We start from the raw sequence: 21,594 nt of genomic DNA on the forward strand, positions 1-21,594 counted from the left end.
GAGTTTTGTGATGGATAATTGTTGCTAATACTAATCGTTAATTAGTTATGACATAATAAGCGAAATCGCTAATTAATTAAGGATCATTAATTATCATACTAAATCCAACGGAGTTTTTATGACGCCTAATTATTGTTAATACTAATCGTTAATTAGTTGACGTAATGAAAACGATATCGTTAATTAATCAAAATACCGTTGGATTTCGTTTTATCGTTACTAATTATCGATCATGATTTAGTTTTATCGTTAATAAACTAATTAACGATAAAACGAAATCCAACGGATTTTGCCGTTAATTAGTTAATTAACTAATTATCAGCCAGTTCAGTTTCATCGTTATTAGTTGATTAGTTAATTATCGATCATGATTTAGTTTTATCATTAATATAAACTAATTAACGATAAAACTAAATCAAACGGAATTTTGTAACGATTAATTTTCGTTTTTCTAATCGAAAATTTGTTGTGGCACTAAAAGCGAAATCGCTGATTTATCATCAATTAATTAATTTACTATAATTAGCGATTACACTAAACCCATTGCAACTTCAAGGCGAGTCCTATTAATTTCATGTACATTCGTCATTCTTTCATGTTTAATTTTATAATAAATATTTTTTGTTGTCAACAAAAACACACACAATAGATCCCCACGTGATAGCTCCATGATGCCAACTGCTCATGCAGGCAGACGCTCCCGCGAGCGGTGCACTATAACCACCATCGGCTAGAATCGCGCGGGATCATCTCGCCTTCTACAACTGCCGCGGTTTAAACAATAAAGCGAGAAGCGGGAAGCGGTGCACTATGGACGTACCCTAACGCATGACAGACAGCAAACGTCTTAGTTGGCAGTTTACTTCATGCATCAGTATTTGATAAATAATTGTGTAAAACAATTTTGTCGTCTTAATAGTGGTGCCGTTGTTTAGCTGGTTAAAGCGCCTGTCTAGTAAACAGGAGATCGTGGGTTCGAATCCCGCCGGCGCCCTCCAAGAGTAACGCATGTCTGAGAGCTAACGTTTTAGTTGGCAGTTTCCTTCATGCATCAGTATTTGATAAATAATTGTGTAAAACATTTTTCCCGTCTTAATGGTGGTGCCGTGGCTTAGTTGGTTAAAGCGCCTGTCTAGTAAACAGGAGATCGTGAGTTCGAATCCCGCCGGCGCCTTCCAAGAGTAACGCATGACAGACAGCAAACGTTTTAGTTGGCAGTTTCCTTCATGCATCAGTATTTGATAAATAATTGTGTAAAACATTTTTCCCGTCTTTATGGTGGTGCTGTGGCTTAGTTGGTTAAAGCGCCTGTCTAGTAAACCGCAGATCGTGGGTTCAGAACCCGCCGGCGCCTTCCAAGAATAACGCTGTCAAATAGCAACAATTTTAATTGGCAGTTTCCTTCATGCATCAGTATCTGACAAATAATTGTGTAAAACATTTTTCCAACCTGAAGGGTGGTGCCGTGGCTTAGTTGGTTAAAGCCCCTGTTTAGTAAACGGTTGCTATTTGACATGCGTTACTCTTGGAAGGCGCCGGCGGGATTCGAACCCACGATCTCCTGTTTACTAGACAAGCGCTTTAACCAACTAAGCCACGGCACCACCCATGAGTCGGGAAATATGTTTTACACAATTATTTATCAAATAATGATGCATGAAGGAAACTGCCAACTAAAACGTTTGCTGTCTGTCATGCGTTACTCTTGGAAGGCGCCGGCGGGATTCGAACTCACGATCTCCTGTTTACTAGACAGGCGCTTTAACCAACTAAGCCACGGCACCACCCCTCAGGCTGGAAAAATGTTTTACACAATTATTTATCAAATACTGATGCATGAAGGAAACAGCACACTAAAACGTTTGCTGTCTAACATGCGTTTTTCTTGGTAGGAATCGAACCCACGATCTCCTGTTTACTAGACAGGCGCTTTAACCAACTAAGCCACGGCACCACCCTTCAGGCTGGAAAAATGTTTTACACAATTATTTATCAAATACTGATGCATGAAGGAAACTGCCAATTAAAACTGTTGCTATTTGACAGCGTTATTCTTGGAAGGCACCGGCGGGTTTTGAACACACGATCTGCGGTTTACTAGACAGGCGCTTTAACCAACTAAGCCACAGCACCACCATTAAGACGGGAAAAATGTTTTACACAATTATTTATCAAATACTGATGCATGAAGGAAACTGCCAATTAAAACTGTTGCTATTTGACAGCGTTATTCTTGGAAGGCGCCGGCGGGTTTTGAACCCACGATCTCCTGTTTACTAGACAAGCGCTTTAACCAACTAAGCCACGGCACCACCCATGACTCAGGAAATATGTTTTACACAATTATTTATTAAAAACTGATGCATGAAGGAAACTGCCAACTAATACGTTTGCTGTCTGACATGCGTTATCCTCAGAAGGCGCCGTCGGGATTCGAACCCACGATCTCCTGTTTCCTAGACAGGCGCTTTAACCAACTAGCTTAGTTGGTTAAAGCGCCTGTCTAGTAAACAGGATCGTGGGTTCGAATTCCACCGGCGCCTTCCAAGAATAACGCATGTCAAATAGCAACCGTTTTAATTGCCAGTTTACTTCATGCATCAGTATTTGATAAATAATTGTGTAAAACATTTTTCCCGTCTCCAGAGTGGTGCCGTGGCTTAGTTGGTTAAAGCGCCTGTCTAGTAAACAGGATCGTGGGTTCGAATTCCACCGGCGCCTTCCAAGAATAACGCATGTCAAATAGCAACCGTTTTAATTGCCAGTTTCCTTCATGCATCAGTATTTGATAAATAATTGTGTAAAACATTTTTCCCGTCTCCAGAGTGGTGCCGTGGCTTAGTTGGTTAAAGCGTCTGTCTAGTGAACAGGAGATCGTGGGTTCGAATCCCGCCGGCGCCTTCCAAGAGTAACGCATGTCAGACAGCAAACGTTTTATTTGGCAGATTCCTTCATGCATCAGTATTTGATAAATAATTGTGTAAAACATTTTTCCCGTCTTAATGGCGGTGCCGTGGCTTAGTTGGTTAAAGCGCCTGTCTAGTGAACAGGAGATCGTGGGTTCGATTCCTACCAAGAAAAACGCATGTTAGACAGCAAACGTTTTAGTTGGCAGTTTCCTTCATGCATCAGTATTTGATAAATAATTGTGTAAAACATTTTTCCCGTCTCAAGAGTGGTGCCGTGGCTTAGTTGGTTAAAGCGCCTGTCTAGTAAACAGGAGATCGTGTGTTCGAATCCCACCTTCGCCTCCTAAGAATAACGCATGTCTAATATCAACCGTTTTAATTGGCAGTTTCCTTCATGCATCAGTATTTGATAAATAATTGTGTAAAACATTTTTCCCGTCTACAGAGTGGTGCCGTGGCTTAGTTGGTTAAAGCGCCTGTCTAGTAAACAGGAGATCGTGGGTTCGAATTCCACCGGCGCCTTCCAAAAATAACGCATGTCAGACAGCAAACGTTTTATTTGGCAGTTTCCTTCATGCATCAGTATTTGATAAATAATTGTGTAAAACATTTTTCCGGTCTTAATGGTGGTGCCGTGGCTAAGTTGGTTAAAGCGCCTGTCTAGTAAACAGGAGATCGTGGGTTCGGATTCCACCGGCGCCTTCCGAGAATAACGCATGTCAGAGAGCAAACGTTTTATTTGGCAGTTTCCTTCATGCATCAGTATTTGATAAATAATTGTGTAAAACATTTTTCCCGTTATTGATGGTGCCGTGGCTTAGTTGGTTAAAGACCCTGTCTAGTAAACAGGAGATCGTGGGTTCGAATCCCGCCGGCGCCTTCCAAGAATAACGCATGTCAGACAGCAAACGTTTTAGTTGGCAGTTTCCTTCATGCATCAGTATTTAATAAATAATTGTGTAAAACAATTTTCCCGGCTCAAGGGTGGTGCCGTGGCTTAGTTGGTTAAATCGCCTGTCTAGGAAACAGGAGATCGTGGGTTCGATTCCTACCAAGAAAAACGCATGTTAGACAGCAAACGTTTTAGTTGGCAGTTTCCTTCATGCATCAGTATTTGATAAATAATTGTGTAAAACATTTTTCCCGTCTCAAGAGTGGTACCGTGGCTTAGTTGGTTAAAGCACCTGTCTAGTGAACAGGAGATCGTGGGTTCGAATTCCACCGGCGCCTTCCAAGAGTAACGCATGTCAGACAGCAAACGTTTTATTTGGCAGTTTCCTTCATGCATCAGTATTTGATAAATAATAGTGTAAAATATTTTTGCCGCTGAAGGGTGGTGCCGTGGCTTAGTTGGTTAAAGCGCCTGTCTTGTAAACAGGAGATCGTGGGTTCGAATTCCACCGGCGCCTTCCAAGAGTAACGCATGTCAGACAGCAAACGTTTTATTTGGCAGTTTCCTTCATGCATCAGTATTTGATAAATAATTGTGTAAAACATTTTTCCCGTCTCAAGAGTGGTACCGTGGCTTAGTTGGTTAAAGCACCTGTCTAGTAAACAGGAGATCGTGGGTTCGAATTCCACCGGCGCCTTCCAAGAGTAACGCATGTCAGACAGCAAACGTTTCATTTGGCAGTTTCCTTCATGCATCAGTATTTGATAAATAATAGTGTAAAATATTTTTGCCGTCTCAAGGGTGGTGCCGTGGCTTAGTTGGTTAAAACGCCTGTCTAGTAAACAGGAGATCGTGGGTTCGAATCCCGCCGCCGCCTTCCAAGAATAACGCATGTCAAATAGCAACCGTTTTAATTGCCAGTTTCCTTCATGCATCAGTATTTAATAAATAATTGTATAAAACATTTTTGCCCTTTCAAGGGTGGTGCCGTGGCTCTGTTGGTTAAAGCGCCTGTCTAGTGAACAGAAGATCGTGGGTTCGATTCCTACCAAGAAAAACGCATGTCAGACAGCAAACATTTTAGTTAGCAGTTTCCTTCATGCATCAGTATTTGATAAATAATTGTGTAAAACATTTTTCCCGTCTCAAGGGTGATGCCGTGGCTCTGTTGGTTAAAGCGTCTGTCTAGTAAACAGAATACCGTGGGTTCGATTCCTACCAAGAAAAACGCATGTCAGACAGCAAACACTTTAGTTAGCAGTTTCCTTCATAAATCAGTATTTGATAAATAATTGTGTAAAACATTTTTCCCGTCTCAAGGGTGATGCCGTGGCTCTGTTGGTTAAAGCGCCTGTCTAGTAAACAGAATACCGTGGGTTCGATTCCTACCAAGAAAAACGCATGTCAGACAGCAAACATTTTAGTTAGCAGTTTCCTTCATGCATCAGTATTTGATAAATAATTGTGTAAAACATTTTTCCCGTCTCAAAAATAGTGCCGTGGCTTAGTTGGTTAAAGCGCCTGTGTAGTAAACAGGAGATCGTGTGTTCGAATCCCACCTTCGCCTCCTAAGAATAACGCATGTCTAATATCAACCGTTTAAATTGGCAGTTTCCTTCATGCATCAGTATTTGATAAATAATTGTGTAAAACATTTTTCCCGTCTACAGAGTGGTGCCGTGGCTTAGTTGGTTAAAGCGCCTGTCTAGTAAACAGGAGATCGTGGGTTCGAAATCCACCGGCGCCTTCCAAGAATAACGCATGTCAGACAGCAAACGTTTTATTCGGCAGTTTCCTTCATGCATCAGTATTTGATAAATAATTGTGTAAAACATTTTTCCCGTCTTAATGGTGGTGCCGTGGCTTAGTTGGTTAAAGCGCCTGTCTAGTAAACAGGAGATCGTGGGTTCGAATCCCGCCGGCGCCTTCCAAGAGTAACGCATGTCTGAGAGCTAACGTTTTAGTTGGCAGTTTCCTTCATGCATCAGTATTTGATAAATAATTGTGTAAAACATTTTTCCCGTCTCCAGAGTGGTGCCGTGGCTTAGTTGGTTAAAGCGCTTGTCTAGTAAACAGGAAATCGTGGGTTCGAATCCCGCCGGCGCCTTCCAAGAGTAACGCATGTCTGAGAGCTAACGTTTAAGTTGGCAGTTTCCTTCATGCATCAGTATTTGATAAATAATTGTGTAAAACATTTTTCCCGTCTCCAGAGTGGTGCCGTGGCTTAGTTGGTTAAAGCGCCTGTCTAATAAACAGGAGATCGTGGGTTCGAATCCCGCCGGCGATTTCCAAGAGTAACGCATGTCTGAGAGCTAACGTTTTAGTTAGCAGTTTCCTTCATGCATCAGTATTTGATAAATAATTGTGTAAAACATTTTTCCAGTTTTTATGGTGGTGCTGTGGCTTAGTTGGTTAAAGCGCCTGTCTAGTAAACCGCAGATCGTGCGTTCAGAATCCTCCGGCGCCTTCCAAGAATAACGCTGTCAAATAGCAACAGTTTTAATTGGCAGTTTCCTTCATCCATCAGTATCTGATAAATAATTGTGTAAAACATTTTTCCAACCTGAAGGGTGGTGCCGTGGCTTAGTTGGTTAAAGCGCCTGTTTAGTAAACAGGAGATCGTGGGTTCGAATCCCGACGGCGCCTTCTGAGGATAACGAATGTCAGACAGCAAACGTATTAGTTGGCAGTTTCATTCATGCATCAGTATTTAATAAATAATTGTGTAAAACGTATTTCCCGACTCATGGGTGGTGCCGTGGCTTAGTTGGTTAAAGCGCTTGTCTAGTAAACAGGAGATCGTGGGTTCGAATCCCGCCGGCGCCTTCCAAGAGTAACGCATGTCTGAGAGCTAACGTTTTAGTTGGCAGTTTCCTTCATGCATCTGTATTTAATAAATAATTATGTAAAACATTTTTCCCGGCTCAATGGTGGTGCCGTGGGTTAGTTGGTTAAAGCGCCTGTCTAGTAAACAGGAGATCGTGGGTTCAAATCCCGCCGGCGCCTTCCGAGAGTAACGCATGTCAAATATCAACCGTTTTAATTGGCAGTTTCCTTCATGCATCAGTATTTAATAAATAATTGTATAAAACATTTTTCCTATTTCAAGGGTGGTGCCGTGGCTCTGTTGGTTAAAGCGTCTGTCTAGTAAACAGAATACCGTGGGTTCGATTCCTACCAAGAAAAACTCATGTCAGACAGCAAACACTTTAGTTAGCAGTTTCCTTCATAAATCAGTATTTGATAAATAATTGTGTAAAACATTTTTCCCGTCTCAAGGGTGATGCCGTGGCTCTGTTGGTTAAAGCGTCTGTCTAGTAAACAGAATACCGTGGGTTCGATTCCTACCAAGAAAAACGCATGTCAGACAGCAAACACTTTAGTTAGCAGTTTCCTTCATGCATCAGTATTTGATAAATAATTGTGTAAAACATTTTTTCCGGTCTCAAAAGTAGTGCCGTGGCTTAGTTGGTTAAAGCGCCTGTGTAGTAAACAGGAGATCGTGTGTTCGAATCCCACCTTCGCCTCCTAAGAATAACGCATGTCTAATATCAACCGTTTTAATTGGCAGTTTCCTTCATGCATCAGTATTTGATAAATAATTGTGTAAAACATTTTTCCCGTCTACAGAGTGGTGCCGTGGCTTAGTTGGTTAAAGCGCCTGTCTAGTAAACAGGAGATCGTGGGTTCGAATTCCACCGGCGCCTTCCAAAAATAACGCATGTCAGACAGCAAACGTTTTATTTGGCAGTTTCCTTCATGCATCAGTATTTGATAAATAATTGTGTAAAACATTTTTCCGGTCTTAATGGTGGTGCCGTGGCTTAGTTGGTTAAAGCCCCTGTTTAGTAAACAGGAGATCGTGGGTTCGAATCCCGACGGCGCCTTCTGAGGATAACGCATGTCAGACAGCAAACGTATTAGTTGGCAGTTTCCTTCATGCATCAGTATTTAATAAATAATTGTGTAAAACATATTTCCCGAGTCATGGTTGGTGCCGTGGCTTAGTTGGTTAAAGCGCTTGTCTAGTAAACAGGAGATCGTGGGTTCGAATCCCGCCGGCGCTTTTCAAGAGTAACGCATGTCTGAGAGCTAACGTTTTAGTTAGCAGTTTCCTTCATGCATCAGTATTTGATAAATAATTGTGTAAAACATTTTTCCCGTCTACAGAGTGGTGCCGTGGCTTAGTTGGTTAAAGCGCCTGTCTAGTAAACAGGAGATCGTGGGTTCGAATTCCACCGGCGCCTTCCAAGAATAACGCATGTCAGACAGCAAACGTTTTATTTGGCAGTTTCCTTCATGCATCAGTATTTGATAAATATTTGTCTAAAACATTTTTCCCGTCTTAATGGTGGTGCCGTGGCTTAGTTGGTTAAAGACCCTGTCTGGTAAACAGGAGATCGTGGGTTCGAATCCCGCCGGCGCCTTTCAAGAATAACGCATGTCAGACAGCAAACGTTTTATTTGGCAGTTTCCTTCATGCATCAGTATTTGATAAATAATTGTGTAAAACATTTTTGCCGTCTCAAGGGTGGTGGCGTGGCTTAGTTGGTTAAAGCGCCTGTGTAGTAAACAGAAGATCGTGGGTTCGTATCCCACCTGCGCCTTCTAAGAATAACGCACGTCAAATATCAACCGTTTTAATTGCCAGTTTCCTTCATGCATCTGTATTTAATAAATAATTATGTAAAACGTTTTTCCCGGTTCAATGGTGGTGCCGTGGCTTAGTTGGTTAAAGCGCCTGTCTAGTAAACAGGAGATCGTGGGTTCGAATTCCACCTGCGCCTTCCAAGAATAACGCATGTCAAATAGCAACCGTATTAATTGCCAGTTTCCTTCATGCATCTGTATTTAATAAATAATTATGTAAAACATTTTTCCCGGAATCAATGGTGGTGGCGTGGCTTAGTTGGTTAAAGCGCCTGTCTAGTAAACAGGAAATCGTGGGTTCGAATCCCGCCGGCGCCTTCCAAGAGTAACGCATGTCAAATGTCAACCGTTTTAATTGGCAGTTTCCTTCATGCATCAGTATTTAATAAATAATTGTATAAAACATTTTTGCCCTTTCGGGGGTGGTGCCGTGGCTCTGTTGGTTAAAGCGCCTGTCTAGTGAACAGAAGATCGTGGGTTCGATTCCTACCAAGAAAAACGCATGTCAGACAGCAAACATTTCAGTTAGCAGTTTCCTTCATGCATCAGTATTTGATAAATAATTGTGTAAAACATTTTTCCCGTCCTGGCGGTGGTGCCGTGGGTTAGTTGGTTAAAGCGCCTTTCTAGTGAACAGAATACCGTGGGTTCGATTCCTACCAAGAAAAACGCATGTCAGACAGTAAACATTTTAGTTAGCAGTTTCCTTCATGCATCAGTATTTGATAAATAATTGTGTAGAACATTTTTCGCGTCTTAAAAGTGGTGCCGTGGCTTAGTTGGTTAAAGCGCCTGTGTAGTAAACAGGAGGTCGTGGGTTCGTATCCCACCTGCGCCTTCCAAGAATAACGCATGTCAAATATCAACCGTTTTAATTGGCAGTTTCCTTCATGCATCAGTATTTAATAAATAATTGTAGAAAACATTTTTGCCCTTTCAAGGGTGGTGCCGTGGCTCTGTTGGTTAAAGCGCCTGTCTAGTGAACAGAAGATCGTGGGTTCGACTCCTACCAAGCAAAACGCATGTCAGACAGCAAACATTTTAGTTAGCAGTTTCCTTCATGCATCAGTATTTGATAAATAATTGTGTAAAACATTTTTCCCGTCTCAAGGGTGATGCCGTGGCTCTGTTGGTTGAAGCGCCTGTCTAGTAAACAGAATACCGTGGGTTCGATTCCTACCAAGAAAAACGCATGTCAGACAGCAAACACTTTAGTTAGCAGTTTCCTTCATAAATCAGTATTTGATAAATAATTGTGTAAAACATTTTTCCCGTCTCAAGGGTGATGCCGTGGCTCTGTTGGTTAAAGCGCCTGTCTAGTAAACAGAATACAGTGGGTTCGATTCCTACCAAGAAAAACGCATGTCAGACAGCAAACATTTTAGTTAGCAGTTTCCTTCATGCATCAGTATTTGATAAATAATTGTGTAAAACATTTTTCCCGTCTACAGAGTGGTGCCGTGGCTTACTTGGTTAAAGCGCCTGTCTAGTAAACAGGAGATCGTGGGTTCGAATTCCACCGGCGCCTTCCAAAAATAACGCATGTCAGACAGCAAACGTTTTATTTGGCAGTTTCCTTCATGCATCAGTATTTGATAAATAATTGTGTAAAACATTTTTCCGGTCTTAATGGTGGTGCCGTGGCTTAGTTGGTTAAAGCGCCTGTCTAGTAAACAGGAGATCGTGGGTTCGAATCCCGCCGGCGCCTTCCAAGAGTAACGCATGTCTGAGAGCTAACGTTTTAGTTGGCAGTTTCCTTCATGAATCAGTATTTGATAAATAATTGTGTAAAACATTTTTCCAACCTGAAGGGTGGTGCCGTGGCTTAGTTGGTTAAAGCCCCTGTTTAGTAAACAGGAGATCGTGGGTTCGAATGCCGACGGCGCCTTCTGAGGATAACGCATGTCAGACAACAAACGTATTAGTTGGCAGTTTCATTCATGCATCAGTATTTAATAAATAATTGTGTAAAACATATTTCCCGACTCATGGGTGGTGCCGTGGCTTAGTTGTTTAAAGCGCTTGTCTAGTAAACAGGAGATCGTGGGTTCGAATCCCGCCGGCGCCTTCCAAGAGTAACGCATGTCTGAGAGCTAACGTTTTAGTTGGCAGTTTCCTTCATTATTCAGTATTTGATAAATAATTGTGTAAAACATTTTTCCCGTCTCCAGAGTTGTGCCGTGGCTTAGTTGGTTAAAGCGCCTGTCTAGTAAACAGGAGATCGTGGATTCGGATTCCACCGGCGCCTTCCGAGAATAACGTATGTCAGAGAGCAAACGTTTTATTTGGCAGTTTCCTTCATGCATCAGTATTTGATAAATAATTGTGTAAAACATTTTTCCCGTTATTGATGGTGCCGTGGCTTAGTTGGTTAAAGACCCTGTCTAGTAAACAGGAGATCGTGGGTTCGAATCCCGCCGGCGCCTTCCAAGAATAACGCATGTCAGACAGCAAACGTTTTAGTTGGCAGTTTCCTTCATGCATCAGTATTTAATAAATAATTGTGTAAAACAATTTTCCCGGCTCAAGGGTGGTGCCGTGGCTTAGTTGGTTAAATCGCCTGTCTAGGAAACAGGAGATCGTGGGTTCGATTCCTACCAAGAAAAACGCATGTTAGACAGCAAACGTTTTAGTTGGCAGTTTCCTTCATGCATCAGTATTTGATAAATAATTGTGTAAAACATTTTTCCCGTCTCAAGAGTGGCACCGTGGCTTAGTTGGTTAAGGCACCTGTCTAGTAAACAGGAGATAGATGGGTTCGAATTCCACCGGCGCCTTCCAAGAGTAACGCATGTCAGACAGCAAACGTTTTATTTGGCAGTTTCCTTCATGCATCAGTATTTGATAAATAATAGTGTAAAATATTTTTGCCGTCTCAAGGGTGGTGCCGTGGCTTAGTTGGTTAAAGCGCCTGTCTAGTAAACAGGAGATCGTGGGTTCGAATTCCACCGGCGCCTTCCAAGAGTAACGCAAGTCAGACAGCAAACGTTTTATTTGGCAGTTTCCTTCATGCATCAGTATTTGATAAATAATTGTGTAAAACATTTTTCACGTCTCAAGAGTGGTACCGTGGCTTAGTTGGTTAAAGCACCTGTCTAGTAAACAGGTGATCGTGGGTTCGAATTCCACCGGCGCCTTCCAAGAGTAACGCATGTCAGACAGCAAACGTTTTATTTGGCAGTTTCCTTCATGCATCAGTATTTGATAAATAATAGTGTAAAATATTTTTGCCTCTCAAGGGTGGTGCCGTGGCTTAGTTGGTTAAAACGCCTGTCTAGTAAACAGGAGATCGTGGGTTCGAATCCCGCCGGCGCCTTCCAAGAATAACGCATGTCAGACAGCAAACGTTTTAGTTGGCAGTTTCCTTCATGCATCAGTATTTAATAAATAATTGTGTAAAACAATTTTCCCGGCGCAAGGGTTGTGCTGTGGCTTAGTTGGTTAAAGCGCCTGTCTAGTAAACCGCAGATCGTGGGTTCAAAACCCGCCGGCGCCTTCCAAGAATAACGCTGTCAAATAGCAACAGTTTTAATTGGCAGTTTCCTTCATGCATCAGTATTTGATAAATAATTGTGTAAAACATTTTTCCAGCCTGAAGGGTGGTGCCGTGGCTTAGTTGGTTAAAGCGCCTGTCTAGTAAACAGGAGATCGTGGGTTCGATTCCTACCAAGAAAAACGCATGTTAGACAGCAAACGTTTTAGTGTGCAGTTTCCTTCATGCATCAGTATTTGATAAATAATTGTGTAAAACATTTTTCCAGCCTGAAGGGTGGTGCCGTGGCTTAGTTGGTTAAAGCGCCTGTCTAGTAAACAGGAGATCGTGAGTTCGAATCCCGCCGGCGCCTTCCAAGAGTAACGCATGACAGACAGCAAACGTTTTAGTTGGCAGTTTCCTTCATGCATCATTATTTGATAAATAATTGTGTAAAACATTTTTCCCGTCTCCAGAGTTGTGCCGTGGCTTAGTTGGTTAAAGCGCCTGTCTAGTAAACAGGAGATCGTGGGTTCGAATCCCGCCGGCGCCTTCCAAGAGTAACGCATGTCAGACAGCAAACGTTTTATTTGGCAGTTTCCTTCATGCATCAGTATTTGATAAATAATAGTGTAAAATATTTTTGCCTCTCAAGGGTGGTGCCGTGGCTTAGTTGGTTAAAACGCCTGTCTAGTAAACAGGAGATCGTGGGTTCGAATCCCGCCGGCGCCTTCCAAGAATAACGCATGTCAGACAGCAAACGTTTTAGTTGGCAGTTTCCTTCATGCATCAGTATTTAATAAATAATTGTGTAAAACAATTTTCCCGACGCAAGGGTTGTGCTGTGGCTTAGTTGGTTAAAGCGCCTGTCTAGTAAACCGCAGATCGTGGGTTCAAAACCCGCCGGCGCCTTCCAAGAATAACGCTGTCAAATAGCAACAGTTTTAATTGGCAGTTTCCTTCATGCATCAGTATTTGATAAATAATTGTGTAAAACATTTTTCCAGCCTGAAGGGTGGTGCCGTGGCTTAGTTGGTTAAAGCGCCTGTCTAGTAAACAGGAGATCGTGGGTTCGATTCCTACCAAGAAAAACGCATGTTAGACAGCAAACGTTTTAGTGTGCAGTTTCCTTCATGCATCAGTATTTGATAAATAATTGTGTAAAACATTTTTCCAGCCTGAAGGGTGGTGCCGTGGCTTAGTTGGTTAAAGCGCCTGTCTAGTAAACAGGAGATCGTGAGTTCGAATCCCGCCGGCGCCTTCCAAGAGTAACGCATGACAGACAGCAAACGTTTTAGTTGGCAGTTTCCTTCATGCATCATTATTTGATAAATAATTGTGTAAAACATTTTTCCCGTCTCCAGAGTTGTGCCGTGGCTTAGTTGGTTAAAGCGCCTGTCTAGTAAACAGGAGATCGTGGGTTCGAATCCCGCCGGCGCCTTCCAAGAGTAACGCATGTCAAATAGCAACCGTTTACTAAACAGGGGCTTTAACCAACTAAGCCACGGCACCACCCTTCAGGTTGGAAAAATGTTTTACACAATTATTTGTCAGATACTGATGCATGAAGGAAACTGCCAATTAAAATTGTTGCTATTTGACAGCGTTATTCTTGGAAGGCGCCGGCGGGTTCTGAACCCACGATCTGCGGTTTACTAGACAGGCGCTTTAACCAACTAAGCCACAGCACCACCATAAAGACGGGAAAAATGTTTTACACAATTATTTATCAAATACTGATGCATGAAGGAAACTGCCAACTAAAACGTTTGCTGTCTGTCATGCGTTACTCTTGGAAGGCGCCGGCGGGATTCGAACTCACGATCTCCTGTTTACTAGACAGGCGCTTTAACCAACTAAGCCACGGCACCACCATTAAGACGGGAAAAATGTTTTACACAATTATTTATCAAATACTGATGCATGAAGGAAACTGCCAACTAAAACGTTAGCTCTCAGACATGCGTTACTCTTGGAGGGCGCCGGCGGGATTCGAACCCACGATCTCCTGTTTACTAGACAGGCGCTTTAACCAGCTAAACAACGGCACCACTATTAAGACGACAAAATTGTTTTACCCAATTATTTATCAAATACTGATGCATGAAGTAAACTGCCAACTAAGACGTTTGCTGTCTGTCATGCGTTAGGGTACGTCCATAGTGCACCGCTTCCCGCTTCTCGCTTTATTGTTTAAACCGCGGCAGTTGTAGAAGGCGAGATGATCCCGCGCGATTCTAGCCGATGGTGGTTATAGTGCACCGCTCGCGGGAGCGTCTGCCTGCATGAGCAGTTGGCATCATGGAGCTATCACGTGGGGATCTATTGTGTGTGTTTTTGTTGACAACAAAAAATATTTATTATAAAATTAAACATGAAAGAATGACGAATGTACATGAAATTAATAGGACTCGCCTTGAAGTTGCAATGGGTTTAGTGTAATCGCTAATTATAGTAAATTAATTAATTGATGATAAATCAGCGATTTCGCTTTTAGTGCCACAACAAATTTTCGATTAGAAAAACGAAAATTAATCGTTACAAAATTCCGTTTGATTTAGTTTTATCGTTAATTAGTTTATATTAATGATAAAACTAAATCATGATCGATAATTAACTAATCAACTAATAACGATGAAACTGAACTGGCTGATAATTAGTTAATTAACTAATTAACGGCAAAATCCGTTGGATTTCGTTTTATCGTTAATTAGTTTATTAACGATAAAACTAAATCATGATCGATAATTAGTAACGATAAAACGAAATCCAACGGTATTTTGATTAATTAACGATATCGTTTTCATTACGTCAACTAATTAACGATTAGTATTAACAATAATTAGGCGTCATAAAAACTCCGTTGGATTTAGTATGATAATTAATGATCCTTAATTAATTAATGATTTCGCTTATTATGTCATAACTAATTAAAGATTAGTATTAGCAACAATTATCCATCACAAAAACTCCGTTGGATTCAGTATAATTGTTAATTAACCTTAATTAATAATTAACCAACGATATTGCTTTTATTATGTCATCTAGTTAACGATTAGTATTAATAATTAATCGTCACAAAAACTCCAATTGGATTCACTATAATTGGTAATTTTCTTTAATTCCTTAATGATTAACGATTTCGCTTTTATTATGTCATAATTAATCAACGATTAGTAATAACGATAATTGATCGTTACAAAAACTCCGTCGATTTACTATTCCATTATAAAACGAACACTTAGAGGAAAGTATCCGTTCAAAACTGCAAGCGGTGAGCCGGTTAAGCGAGAAAAAGAAATAATAATTCATTCTGGTTAAAGCGGGTAAAAGCAGTTTGAGCCGGTAAAAGCAGGTAGGCGGGCGCACTATGGCCGCCCCAATGAGTTTTCACGATCTTTTTTCAGCCGCGATAAAGCGAGTAGCGAGAAGCGGTTCACTATGGACGTACCCTTACTCTTGGAAGGCGCCGGCGGGATTCGAACCCACGATCTCCTATTTACTAGACAGGCGCTTTAACCAACTAAGCCACGGGACCACCATTAAGACGGGAAAAATGTTTTACAAAATTATTTATCAAATACTGATGCATGAAGGAAACTGCCAACTAATACGTTTGCTGTCTGACATGCGTTATCCTCAGAAGGCGCCGTCGGGATTCGAACCCACGATCTCCTGTTTACTAGACAGGCGCTTTAACCAACTAAGCCACGGCACCACCCTTCAGGATGGAAAAATGTTTTACACAATTATTTATCAGATACTGATGCATGAAGGAAACTGCCAATTAAAACTGTTGCTATTTGACAGCGTTATTCTTGGAAGGCGACGGGGGGTTTTGAACCCACGATCTGCGGTTTACTAGACAGGCGCTTTAACCAACTAAGCCACAGCACCACCATTAAGACGGGAAAAATGTTTTACACAATTATTTATCAAATACTGATGCATGAAGTAAACTGCCAAATAAAACGTTTGCTGTCTCACATGCGTTAGTCTTGGAAGGCGCCGGCGGGATTCGAACCCATCTATCTCCTGTTTACTAGACAGGCGCTTTAACCAACTAAGCCACGGCACCACAATTAAGACGGGAAAAATGTTTTACACAATTATTTATCAAATACTGATGCATGAAGGAAACTGCCAACTAAAACGTTTGCTGTCTGACATGCGTTACTCTTGGAAGGCGCCGGCGGGATTCGAACCCATCTATCTCCTGTTTACTAGACAAGCGCTTTAACCAACTAAGCCACGGCACCACCATCAAGACGGGAAAAATGTTTTACACAATTATTTATCAAATACTGATGCATGAAGGAAACTGCCAACTAAAACGTTTGCTGTCTGACATGCGTTACTCTTGGAAGGCGCCGGCGGGATTCGAACCCATCGATCTCCTCTTTACTAGACAGGCGCTTTAACCAACTAAGCCACGGCACCACAATTAAGACGGGAAAAATGTTTTACATAATTATTTATTAAATACTGATGCATGAAGTAAACTGGCAATTAAAACGGTTGCTATTTGACATGCGTTACTCTCGGAAGGCGGCGGCGGGATTCGAACCCACGATCTCCTGTTTACTAGACAGGCGTTTTAACCAACTAAGCCACGGCACCACCCTTGAGAGGCAAAAATATTTTACACTATTATTTATCAAATACTGATGCATGAAGGAAACTGCCAAATAAAACGTTTGCTGTCTGACATGCGTTACTCTTGGAAGGCGCCGGTGGAATTCGAACCCACGATCACCTGTTTACTAGACAGGTGCTTTAACCAACTAAGCCACGGTACCACTCTTGAGACGGGAAAAATGTTTTACACAATTATTTATCAAATACTGATGCATGAAGGAAACTGCCAAATAAAACGTTTGCTGTCTGACTTGCGTTACTCTTGGAAGGCGCCGGTGGAATTCGAACCCACGATCTCCTGTTTACTAGACAGGCGCTTTAACCAACTAAGCCACGGCACCACCCTTGAGACGGCAAAAATATTTTACACTATTATTTATCAAATACTGATGCATGAAGGAAACTGCCAAATAAAACGTTTGCTGTCTGACATGCGTTACTCTTGGAAGGCGCCGGTGGAATTCGAACCCATCTATCTCCTGTTTACTAGACAGGTGCTTTAACCAACTAAGCCACGGTGCCACTCTTGAGACGGGAAAAATGTTTTACACAATTATTTATCAAATACTGATGCATGAAGGAAACTGCCAACTAAAACGTTTGCTGTCTAACATGCGTTTTTCTTGGTAGGAATCGAACCCACGATCTCCTGTTTCCTAGACAGGCGATTTAACCAACTAAGCCACGGCACCACCCTTGAGCCGGGAAAATTGTTTTACACAATTATTTATTAAATACTGATGCATGAAGGAAACTGCCAACTAAAACGTTTGCTGTCTGACATGCGTTATTCTTGGAAGGCGCCGGCGGGATTCGAACCCACGATCTCCTGTTTACTAGACAGGGTCTTTAACCAACTAAGCCACGGCACCATCAATAACGGGAAAAAATGTTTTACACAATTATTTATCAAATACTGATGCATGAAGGAAACTGCCAAATAAAACGTTTGCTCTCTGACATACGTTATTCTCGGAAGGCGCCGGTGGAATCCGAACCCACGATCTCCTGTTTACTAGACAGGCGCTTTAACCAACTAAGCCACGGCACAACTCTGGAGACGGGAAAAATGTTTTACACAATTATTTATCAAATACTGATTCATGAAGGAAACTGCCAACTAAAACGTTAGCTCTCAGACATGCGTTACTCTTGGAAGGCGCCGGCGGGATTCGAACCCACGATCTCCTGTTTACTAGACAAGCGCTTTAACCAACTAAGCCACGGCACCACCCATGAGTCGGGAAATATGTTTTACACAATTATTTATTAAATACTGATGCATGAATGAAACTGCCAACTAATACGTTTGTTGTTTGACATGCGTTATCCTCAGAAGGCGCCGTCGGCATTCGAACCCACGATCTCCTGTTTACTAAACAGGGGCTTTAACCAACTAAGCCACGGCACCACCCTTCAGGTTGGAAAAATGTTTTACACAATTATTTATCAAATACTGATTCATGAAGGAAACTGCCAACTAAAACGTTAGCTCTCAGACATGCGTTACTCTTGGAAGGCGCCGGCGGGATTCGAACCCACGATCTCCTGTTTACTAGACAGGCGCTTTAACCAACTAAGCCACGGCACCACCATTAAGACCGGAAAAATGTTTTACACAATTATTTATCAAATACTGATGCATGAAGGAAACTGCCAAATAAAACGTTTGCTGTCTGACATGCGTTATTTTTGGAAGGCGCCGGTGGAATTCGAACCCACGATCTCCTGTTTACTAGACAGGCGCTTTAACCAACTAAGCCACGGCACCACTCTGTAGACGGGAAAAATGTTTTACACAATTATTTATCAAATACTGATGCATGAAGGAAACTGCTAACTAAAATGTTTGCTGTCTGACATGCGTTTTTCTTGGTAGGAATCGAACCCACTGTATTCTGTTTACTAGACAGGCGCTTTAACCAACAGAGCCACGGCATCACCCTTGAGACGGGAAAAATGTTTTACACAATTATTTATCAAATACTGATTTATGAAGGAAACTGCTAACTAAAGTGTTTGCTGTCTGACATGCGTTTTTCTTGGTAGGAATCGAACCCACGGTATTCTGTTTACTAGACAGGCGCTTTAACCAACAGAGCCACGGCATCACCCTTGAGACGGGAAAAATGTTTTACACAATTATTTATCAAATACTGATGCATGAAGGAAACTGCTAACTAAAATGTTTGCTGTCTGACATGCGTTTTGCTTGGTAGGAGTCGAACCCACGATCTTCTGTTCACTAGACAGGCGCTTTAACCAACAGAGCCACGGCACCACCCTTGAAAGGGCAAAAATGTTTTATACAATTATTTATTAAATACTGATGCATGAAGGAAACTGCCAATTAAAACGGCTGATATTTGACATGCGTTATTCTTGGAAGGCGCAGGTGGGATACAAACCCACGACCTCCTGTTTACTACACAGGCGCTTTAACCAACTAAGCCACGGCACCACTTTTAAGACGCGAAAAATGTTCTACACAATTATTTATCAAATACTGATGCATGAAGGAAACTGCTAACTAAAATGTTTGCTGTCTGACATGCGTTTTTCTTGGTAGGAATCGAACCCACGATCTTCTGTTCACTAGACAGGCGCTTTAACCAACAGAGCCACGGCACCACCCCCGAAAGGGCAAAAATGTTTTATACAATTATTTATTAAATACTGATGCATGAAGGAAACTGCCAATTAAAACGGTTGACATTTGACATGCGTTACTCTTGGAAGGCGCCGGCGGGATTCGAACCCACGATTTCCTGTTTACTAGACAGGCGCTTTAACCAACTAAGCCACGCCACCACCATTGATTCCGGGAAAAATGTTTTACATAATTATTTATTAAATACAGATGCATGAAGGAAACTGGCAATTAATACGGTTGCTATTTGACATGCGTTATTCTTGGAAGGCGCAGGTGGAATTCGAACCCACGATCTCCTGTTTACTAGACAGGCGCTTTAACCAACTAAGCCACGGCACCACCATTGAACCGGGAAAAACGTTTTACATAATTATTTATTAAATACAGATGCATGAAGGAAACTGGCAATTAAAACGGTTGATATTTGACGTGCGTTATTCTTAGAAGGCGCAGGTGGGATACGAACCCACGATCTCCTGTTTACTACACAGGCGCTTTAACCAACTAAGCCACGCCACCACCCTTGAGACGGCAAAAATGTTTTACACAATTATTTATCAAATACTGATGCATGAAGGAAACTGCCAAATAAAACGTTTGCTGTCTGACATGCGTTATTCTTGAAAGGCGCCGGCGGGATTCGAACCCACGATCTCCTGTTTACCAGACAGGGTCTTTAACCAACTAAGCCACGGCACCACCATTAAGACGGGAAAAATGTTTTAGACAAATATTTATCAAATACTGATGCATGAAGGAAACTGCTAACTAAAACGTTAGCTCTCAGACATGCGTTACTCTTGAAAAGCGCCGGCGGGATTCGAACCCACGATCTCCTGTTTACTAGACAAGCGCTTTAACCAACTAAGCCACGGCACCACCCATGACTCGGGAAATATGTTTTACACAATTATTTATTAAATACTGATGCATGAAGGAAACTGCCCACTAATACGTTTCCTGTCTGACATGCGTTATCCTCAGAAGGCGCCGTCGGGATTCGAACCCACGATCTCCTGTTTACTAAACAGGGGCTTTAACCAACTAAGCCACGGCACCACCATTAAGACCGGAAAAATGTTTTACACAATTATTTATCAAATACTGATGCATGAAGGAAACTGCCAATTAAAACGGTTGATATTAGACATGCGTTATTCTTAGGAGGCGAAGGTGGGATTCGAACACACGATCTCCTGTTTACTACACAGGCGCTTTAACCAACTAAGCCACGGCACTACTTTTGAGACCGGAAAAAATGTTTTACACAATTATTTATCAAATACTGATGCATGAAGGAAACTGCTAACTAAAGTGTTTGCTGTCTGACATGCGTTTTTCTTGTTAGGAATCGAACCCACGGTATTCTGTTTACTAGACAGACGCTTTAACCAACAGAGCCACGGCACCACCCTTGAAATAGGAAAAATGTTTTATACAATTATTTATTAAATACTGATGCATGAAGGAAACTGCCAATTAAAACGGTTGATATTTGACATGCGTTACTCTTGGAAGGCGCCGGCGGGATTTGAACCCACGATCTCCTGTTTACTAGACAGGCGCTTTAACCAACTAAGCCACGGCACCACCATTGAGCCGGGAAATACGTTTTACACAATTATTTATTAAATACTGATGCATGAATGAAACTGCCAACTAATACGTTTGCTGTCTGACATTCGTTATCCTCAGAAGGCGCCGTCGGGATTCGAACCCACGATCTCCTGTTTACTAAACAGGCGCTTTAACCAACTAAGCCACGGCACCACCCTTCAGGTTGGAAAAATGTTTTACACAATTATTTATCAGATACTGATGGATGAAGGAAACTGCCAATTAAAACTGTTGCTATTTGACAGCGTTATTCTTGGAAGGCGCCGGAGGATTCTGAACGCACGATCTGCGGTTTACTAGACAGGCGCTTTAACCAACTAAGCCACAGCACCACCATAAAGACTGGAAAAATGTTTTACACAATTATTTATCAAATACTGATGCATGAAGGAAACTGCTAACTAAAACGTTAGCTCTCAGACATGCGTTACTCTTGGAAATCGCCGGCGGGATTCGAACCCACGATCTCCTGTTTATTAGACAGGCGCTTTAACCAACGAAGCCACGGCACCACTCTGGAGACGGGAAAAATGTTTTACACAATTATTTATCAAATACTGATGCATGAAGGAAACTGCCAACTTAAACGTTAGCTCTCAGACATGCGTTACTCTTGGAAGGCGCCGGCGGGATTCGAACCCACGATTTCCTGTTTACTAGACAAGCGCTTTAACCAACTAAGCCACGGCACCACTCTGGAGACGGGAAAAATGTTTTACACAATTATTTATCAAATACTGATGCATGAAGGAAACTGCCAACT

General features: G+C 41.9%; 1 long non-coding RNA gene and 66 other non-coding genes across 67 annotated transcripts in view; 38 read left to right on the plus strand and 29 right to left on the minus strand.

Moving 5' to 3' along the window:
• Positions 1-21,594, minus strand: part of LOC149074486 (uncharacterized) — a 66,417-nt gene that overhangs the window by 26,371 nt on the left and 18,452 nt on the right. The gene's annotated exons all lie outside the window — the stretch shown is intronic.
• Positions 921-994, plus strand: TRNAT-AGU (transfer RNA threonine (anticodon AGU)). The gene has a single exon. It is a non-coding gene; the product is annotated as a tRNA-Thr (tRNA).
• On the plus strand, positions 1,101-1,174 carry TRNAT-AGU (transfer RNA threonine (anticodon AGU)). Its single transcript has one exon. It is a non-coding gene; the product is annotated as a tRNA-Thr (tRNA).
• Positions 1,531-1,604, minus strand: TRNAT-AGU (transfer RNA threonine (anticodon AGU)). Its single transcript has one exon. It is a non-coding gene; the product is annotated as a tRNA-Thr (tRNA).
• TRNAT-AGU (transfer RNA threonine (anticodon AGU)) lies at positions 1,711-1,784 on the minus strand. Its single transcript has one exon. It is a non-coding gene; the product is annotated as a tRNA-Thr (tRNA).
• Positions 2,239-2,312, minus strand: TRNAT-AGU (transfer RNA threonine (anticodon AGU)). Its single transcript has one exon. It is a non-coding gene; the product is annotated as a tRNA-Thr (tRNA).
• On the plus strand, positions 2,650-2,721 carry TRNAT-AGU (transfer RNA threonine (anticodon AGU)). The gene has a single exon. It is a non-coding gene; the product is annotated as a tRNA-Thr (tRNA).
• Positions 2,828-2,901, plus strand: TRNAT-AGU (transfer RNA threonine (anticodon AGU)). Its single transcript has one exon. It is a non-coding gene; the product is annotated as a tRNA-Thr (tRNA).
• On the plus strand, positions 3,181-3,251 carry TRNAT-AGU (transfer RNA threonine (anticodon AGU)). The gene has a single exon. It is a non-coding gene; the product is annotated as a tRNA-Thr (tRNA).
• On the plus strand, positions 3,358-3,431 carry TRNAT-AGU (transfer RNA threonine (anticodon AGU)). Its single transcript has one exon. It is a non-coding gene; the product is annotated as a tRNA-Thr (tRNA).
• Positions 3,538-3,611, plus strand: TRNAT-AGU (transfer RNA threonine (anticodon AGU)). The gene has a single exon. It is a non-coding gene; the product is annotated as a tRNA-Thr (tRNA).
• TRNAT-AGU (transfer RNA threonine (anticodon AGU)) lies at positions 3,716-3,789 on the plus strand. The gene has a single exon. It is a non-coding gene; the product is annotated as a tRNA-Thr (tRNA).
• TRNAT-AGU (transfer RNA threonine (anticodon AGU)) lies at positions 4,066-4,139 on the plus strand. Its single transcript has one exon. It is a non-coding gene; the product is annotated as a tRNA-Thr (tRNA).
• Positions 4,245-4,318, plus strand: TRNAT-UGU (transfer RNA threonine (anticodon UGU)). Its single transcript has one exon. It is a non-coding gene; the product is annotated as a tRNA-Thr (tRNA).
• On the plus strand, positions 4,425-4,498 carry TRNAT-AGU (transfer RNA threonine (anticodon AGU)). The gene has a single exon. It is a non-coding gene; the product is annotated as a tRNA-Thr (tRNA).
• Positions 4,605-4,678, plus strand: TRNAT-AGU (transfer RNA threonine (anticodon AGU)). Its single transcript has one exon. It is a non-coding gene; the product is annotated as a tRNA-Thr (tRNA).
• TRNAT-AGU (transfer RNA threonine (anticodon AGU)) lies at positions 5,475-5,548 on the plus strand. Its single transcript has one exon. It is a non-coding gene; the product is annotated as a tRNA-Thr (tRNA).
• Positions 5,655-5,728, plus strand: TRNAT-AGU (transfer RNA threonine (anticodon AGU)). Its single transcript has one exon. It is a non-coding gene; the product is annotated as a tRNA-Thr (tRNA).
• Positions 5,835-5,908, plus strand: TRNAT-AGU (transfer RNA threonine (anticodon AGU)). Its single transcript has one exon. It is a non-coding gene; the product is annotated as a tRNA-Thr (tRNA).
• Positions 6,374-6,447, plus strand: TRNAT-AGU (transfer RNA threonine (anticodon AGU)). The gene has a single exon. It is a non-coding gene; the product is annotated as a tRNA-Thr (tRNA).
• Positions 6,554-6,627, plus strand: TRNAT-AGU (transfer RNA threonine (anticodon AGU)). Its single transcript has one exon. It is a non-coding gene; the product is annotated as a tRNA-Thr (tRNA).
• On the plus strand, positions 6,734-6,807 carry TRNAT-AGU (transfer RNA threonine (anticodon AGU)). Its single transcript has one exon. It is a non-coding gene; the product is annotated as a tRNA-Thr (tRNA).
• TRNAT-AGU (transfer RNA threonine (anticodon AGU)) lies at positions 7,435-7,508 on the plus strand. The gene has a single exon. It is a non-coding gene; the product is annotated as a tRNA-Thr (tRNA).
• TRNAT-AGU (transfer RNA threonine (anticodon AGU)) lies at positions 7,615-7,688 on the plus strand. Its single transcript has one exon. It is a non-coding gene; the product is annotated as a tRNA-Thr (tRNA).
• TRNAT-AGU (transfer RNA threonine (anticodon AGU)) lies at positions 7,795-7,868 on the plus strand. Its single transcript has one exon. It is a non-coding gene; the product is annotated as a tRNA-Thr (tRNA).
• On the plus strand, positions 7,975-8,048 carry TRNAT-AGU (transfer RNA threonine (anticodon AGU)). The gene has a single exon. It is a non-coding gene; the product is annotated as a tRNA-Thr (tRNA).
• On the plus strand, positions 8,155-8,228 carry TRNAT-GGU (transfer RNA threonine (anticodon GGU)). Its single transcript has one exon. It is a non-coding gene; the product is annotated as a tRNA-Thr (tRNA).
• Positions 8,515-8,588, plus strand: TRNAT-AGU (transfer RNA threonine (anticodon AGU)). The gene has a single exon. It is a non-coding gene; the product is annotated as a tRNA-Thr (tRNA).
• TRNAT-AGU (transfer RNA threonine (anticodon AGU)) lies at positions 8,696-8,769 on the plus strand. Its single transcript has one exon. It is a non-coding gene; the product is annotated as a tRNA-Thr (tRNA).
• TRNAT-AGU (transfer RNA threonine (anticodon AGU)) lies at positions 9,216-9,289 on the plus strand. Its single transcript has one exon. It is a non-coding gene; the product is annotated as a tRNA-Thr (tRNA).
• On the plus strand, positions 9,906-9,979 carry TRNAT-AGU (transfer RNA threonine (anticodon AGU)). The gene has a single exon. It is a non-coding gene; the product is annotated as a tRNA-Thr (tRNA).
• TRNAT-AGU (transfer RNA threonine (anticodon AGU)) lies at positions 10,086-10,159 on the plus strand. The gene has a single exon. It is a non-coding gene; the product is annotated as a tRNA-Thr (tRNA).
• TRNAT-AGU (transfer RNA threonine (anticodon AGU)) lies at positions 10,446-10,519 on the plus strand. The gene has a single exon. It is a non-coding gene; the product is annotated as a tRNA-Thr (tRNA).
• Positions 10,804-10,877, plus strand: TRNAT-AGU (transfer RNA threonine (anticodon AGU)). Its single transcript has one exon. It is a non-coding gene; the product is annotated as a tRNA-Thr (tRNA).
• On the plus strand, positions 11,335-11,408 carry TRNAT-AGU (transfer RNA threonine (anticodon AGU)). The gene has a single exon. It is a non-coding gene; the product is annotated as a tRNA-Thr (tRNA).
• On the plus strand, positions 11,515-11,588 carry TRNAT-AGU (transfer RNA threonine (anticodon AGU)). The gene has a single exon. It is a non-coding gene; the product is annotated as a tRNA-Thr (tRNA).
• On the plus strand, positions 11,694-11,767 carry TRNAT-AGU (transfer RNA threonine (anticodon AGU)). Its single transcript has one exon. It is a non-coding gene; the product is annotated as a tRNA-Thr (tRNA).
• TRNAT-AGU (transfer RNA threonine (anticodon AGU)) lies at positions 12,223-12,296 on the plus strand. The gene has a single exon. It is a non-coding gene; the product is annotated as a tRNA-Thr (tRNA).
• On the plus strand, positions 12,403-12,476 carry TRNAT-AGU (transfer RNA threonine (anticodon AGU)). The gene has a single exon. It is a non-coding gene; the product is annotated as a tRNA-Thr (tRNA).
• Positions 12,582-12,655, plus strand: TRNAT-AGU (transfer RNA threonine (anticodon AGU)). The gene has a single exon. It is a non-coding gene; the product is annotated as a tRNA-Thr (tRNA).
• On the plus strand, positions 13,111-13,184 carry TRNAT-AGU (transfer RNA threonine (anticodon AGU)). The gene has a single exon. It is a non-coding gene; the product is annotated as a tRNA-Thr (tRNA).
• On the plus strand, positions 13,291-13,364 carry TRNAT-AGU (transfer RNA threonine (anticodon AGU)). The gene has a single exon. It is a non-coding gene; the product is annotated as a tRNA-Thr (tRNA).
• Positions 13,721-13,794, minus strand: TRNAT-AGU (transfer RNA threonine (anticodon AGU)). The gene has a single exon. It is a non-coding gene; the product is annotated as a tRNA-Thr (tRNA).
• TRNAT-AGU (transfer RNA threonine (anticodon AGU)) lies at positions 13,901-13,974 on the minus strand. The gene has a single exon. It is a non-coding gene; the product is annotated as a tRNA-Thr (tRNA).
• TRNAT-AGU (transfer RNA threonine (anticodon AGU)) lies at positions 15,388-15,461 on the minus strand. The gene has a single exon. It is a non-coding gene; the product is annotated as a tRNA-Thr (tRNA).
• Positions 15,568-15,641, minus strand: TRNAT-AGU (transfer RNA threonine (anticodon AGU)). The gene has a single exon. It is a non-coding gene; the product is annotated as a tRNA-Thr (tRNA).
• TRNAT-AGU (transfer RNA threonine (anticodon AGU)) lies at positions 15,927-16,001 on the minus strand. Its single transcript has one exon. It is a non-coding gene; the product is annotated as a tRNA-Thr (tRNA).
• TRNAT-AGU (transfer RNA threonine (anticodon AGU)) lies at positions 16,108-16,182 on the minus strand. Its single transcript has one exon. It is a non-coding gene; the product is annotated as a tRNA-Thr (tRNA).
• On the minus strand, positions 16,289-16,363 carry TRNAT-AGU (transfer RNA threonine (anticodon AGU)). The gene has a single exon. It is a non-coding gene; the product is annotated as a tRNA-Thr (tRNA).
• Positions 16,470-16,543, minus strand: TRNAT-AGU (transfer RNA threonine (anticodon AGU)). Its single transcript has one exon. It is a non-coding gene; the product is annotated as a tRNA-Thr (tRNA).
• Positions 16,649-16,722, minus strand: TRNAT-AGU (transfer RNA threonine (anticodon AGU)). The gene has a single exon. It is a non-coding gene; the product is annotated as a tRNA-Thr (tRNA).
• TRNAT-AGU (transfer RNA threonine (anticodon AGU)) lies at positions 16,829-16,902 on the minus strand. The gene has a single exon. It is a non-coding gene; the product is annotated as a tRNA-Thr (tRNA).
• TRNAT-AGU (transfer RNA threonine (anticodon AGU)) lies at positions 17,009-17,083 on the minus strand. The gene has a single exon. It is a non-coding gene; the product is annotated as a tRNA-Thr (tRNA).
• Positions 17,360-17,433, minus strand: TRNAT-AGU (transfer RNA threonine (anticodon AGU)). The gene has a single exon. It is a non-coding gene; the product is annotated as a tRNA-Thr (tRNA).
• TRNAT-AGU (transfer RNA threonine (anticodon AGU)) lies at positions 17,539-17,612 on the minus strand. Its single transcript has one exon. It is a non-coding gene; the product is annotated as a tRNA-Thr (tRNA).
• Positions 17,719-17,792, minus strand: TRNAT-AGU (transfer RNA threonine (anticodon AGU)). Its single transcript has one exon. It is a non-coding gene; the product is annotated as a tRNA-Thr (tRNA).
• On the minus strand, positions 18,079-18,152 carry TRNAT-AGU (transfer RNA threonine (anticodon AGU)). The gene has a single exon. It is a non-coding gene; the product is annotated as a tRNA-Thr (tRNA).
• TRNAT-AGU (transfer RNA threonine (anticodon AGU)) lies at positions 18,259-18,332 on the minus strand. Its single transcript has one exon. It is a non-coding gene; the product is annotated as a tRNA-Thr (tRNA).
• Positions 18,949-19,022, minus strand: TRNAT-AGU (transfer RNA threonine (anticodon AGU)). Its single transcript has one exon. It is a non-coding gene; the product is annotated as a tRNA-Thr (tRNA).
• On the minus strand, positions 19,299-19,372 carry TRNAT-AGU (transfer RNA threonine (anticodon AGU)). The gene has a single exon. It is a non-coding gene; the product is annotated as a tRNA-Thr (tRNA).
• Positions 19,480-19,553, minus strand: TRNAT-AGU (transfer RNA threonine (anticodon AGU)). Its single transcript has one exon. It is a non-coding gene; the product is annotated as a tRNA-Thr (tRNA).
• On the minus strand, positions 19,840-19,913 carry TRNAT-GGU (transfer RNA threonine (anticodon GGU)). Its single transcript has one exon. It is a non-coding gene; the product is annotated as a tRNA-Thr (tRNA).
• On the minus strand, positions 20,020-20,093 carry TRNAT-AGU (transfer RNA threonine (anticodon AGU)). The gene has a single exon. It is a non-coding gene; the product is annotated as a tRNA-Thr (tRNA).
• Positions 20,200-20,273, minus strand: TRNAT-AGU (transfer RNA threonine (anticodon AGU)). The gene has a single exon. It is a non-coding gene; the product is annotated as a tRNA-Thr (tRNA).
• On the minus strand, positions 20,731-20,804 carry TRNAT-AGU (transfer RNA threonine (anticodon AGU)). Its single transcript has one exon. It is a non-coding gene; the product is annotated as a tRNA-Thr (tRNA).
• Positions 20,911-20,984, minus strand: TRNAT-AGU (transfer RNA threonine (anticodon AGU)). The gene has a single exon. It is a non-coding gene; the product is annotated as a tRNA-Thr (tRNA).
• TRNAT-AGU (transfer RNA threonine (anticodon AGU)) lies at positions 21,450-21,523 on the minus strand. The gene has a single exon. It is a non-coding gene; the product is annotated as a tRNA-Thr (tRNA).

Source organism: Pholcus phalangioides, unplaced genomic scaffold (assembly GCF_987345545.1).
Source record: "Pholcus phalangioides strain wild (caught in Gottingen) unplaced genomic scaffold, Ppha-v1.0 ptg000017l_1, whole genome shotgun sequence".
NCBI classification, from domain to species: Eukaryota; Metazoa; Arthropoda; class Arachnida; order Araneae; family Pholcidae; genus Pholcus; species Pholcus phalangioides.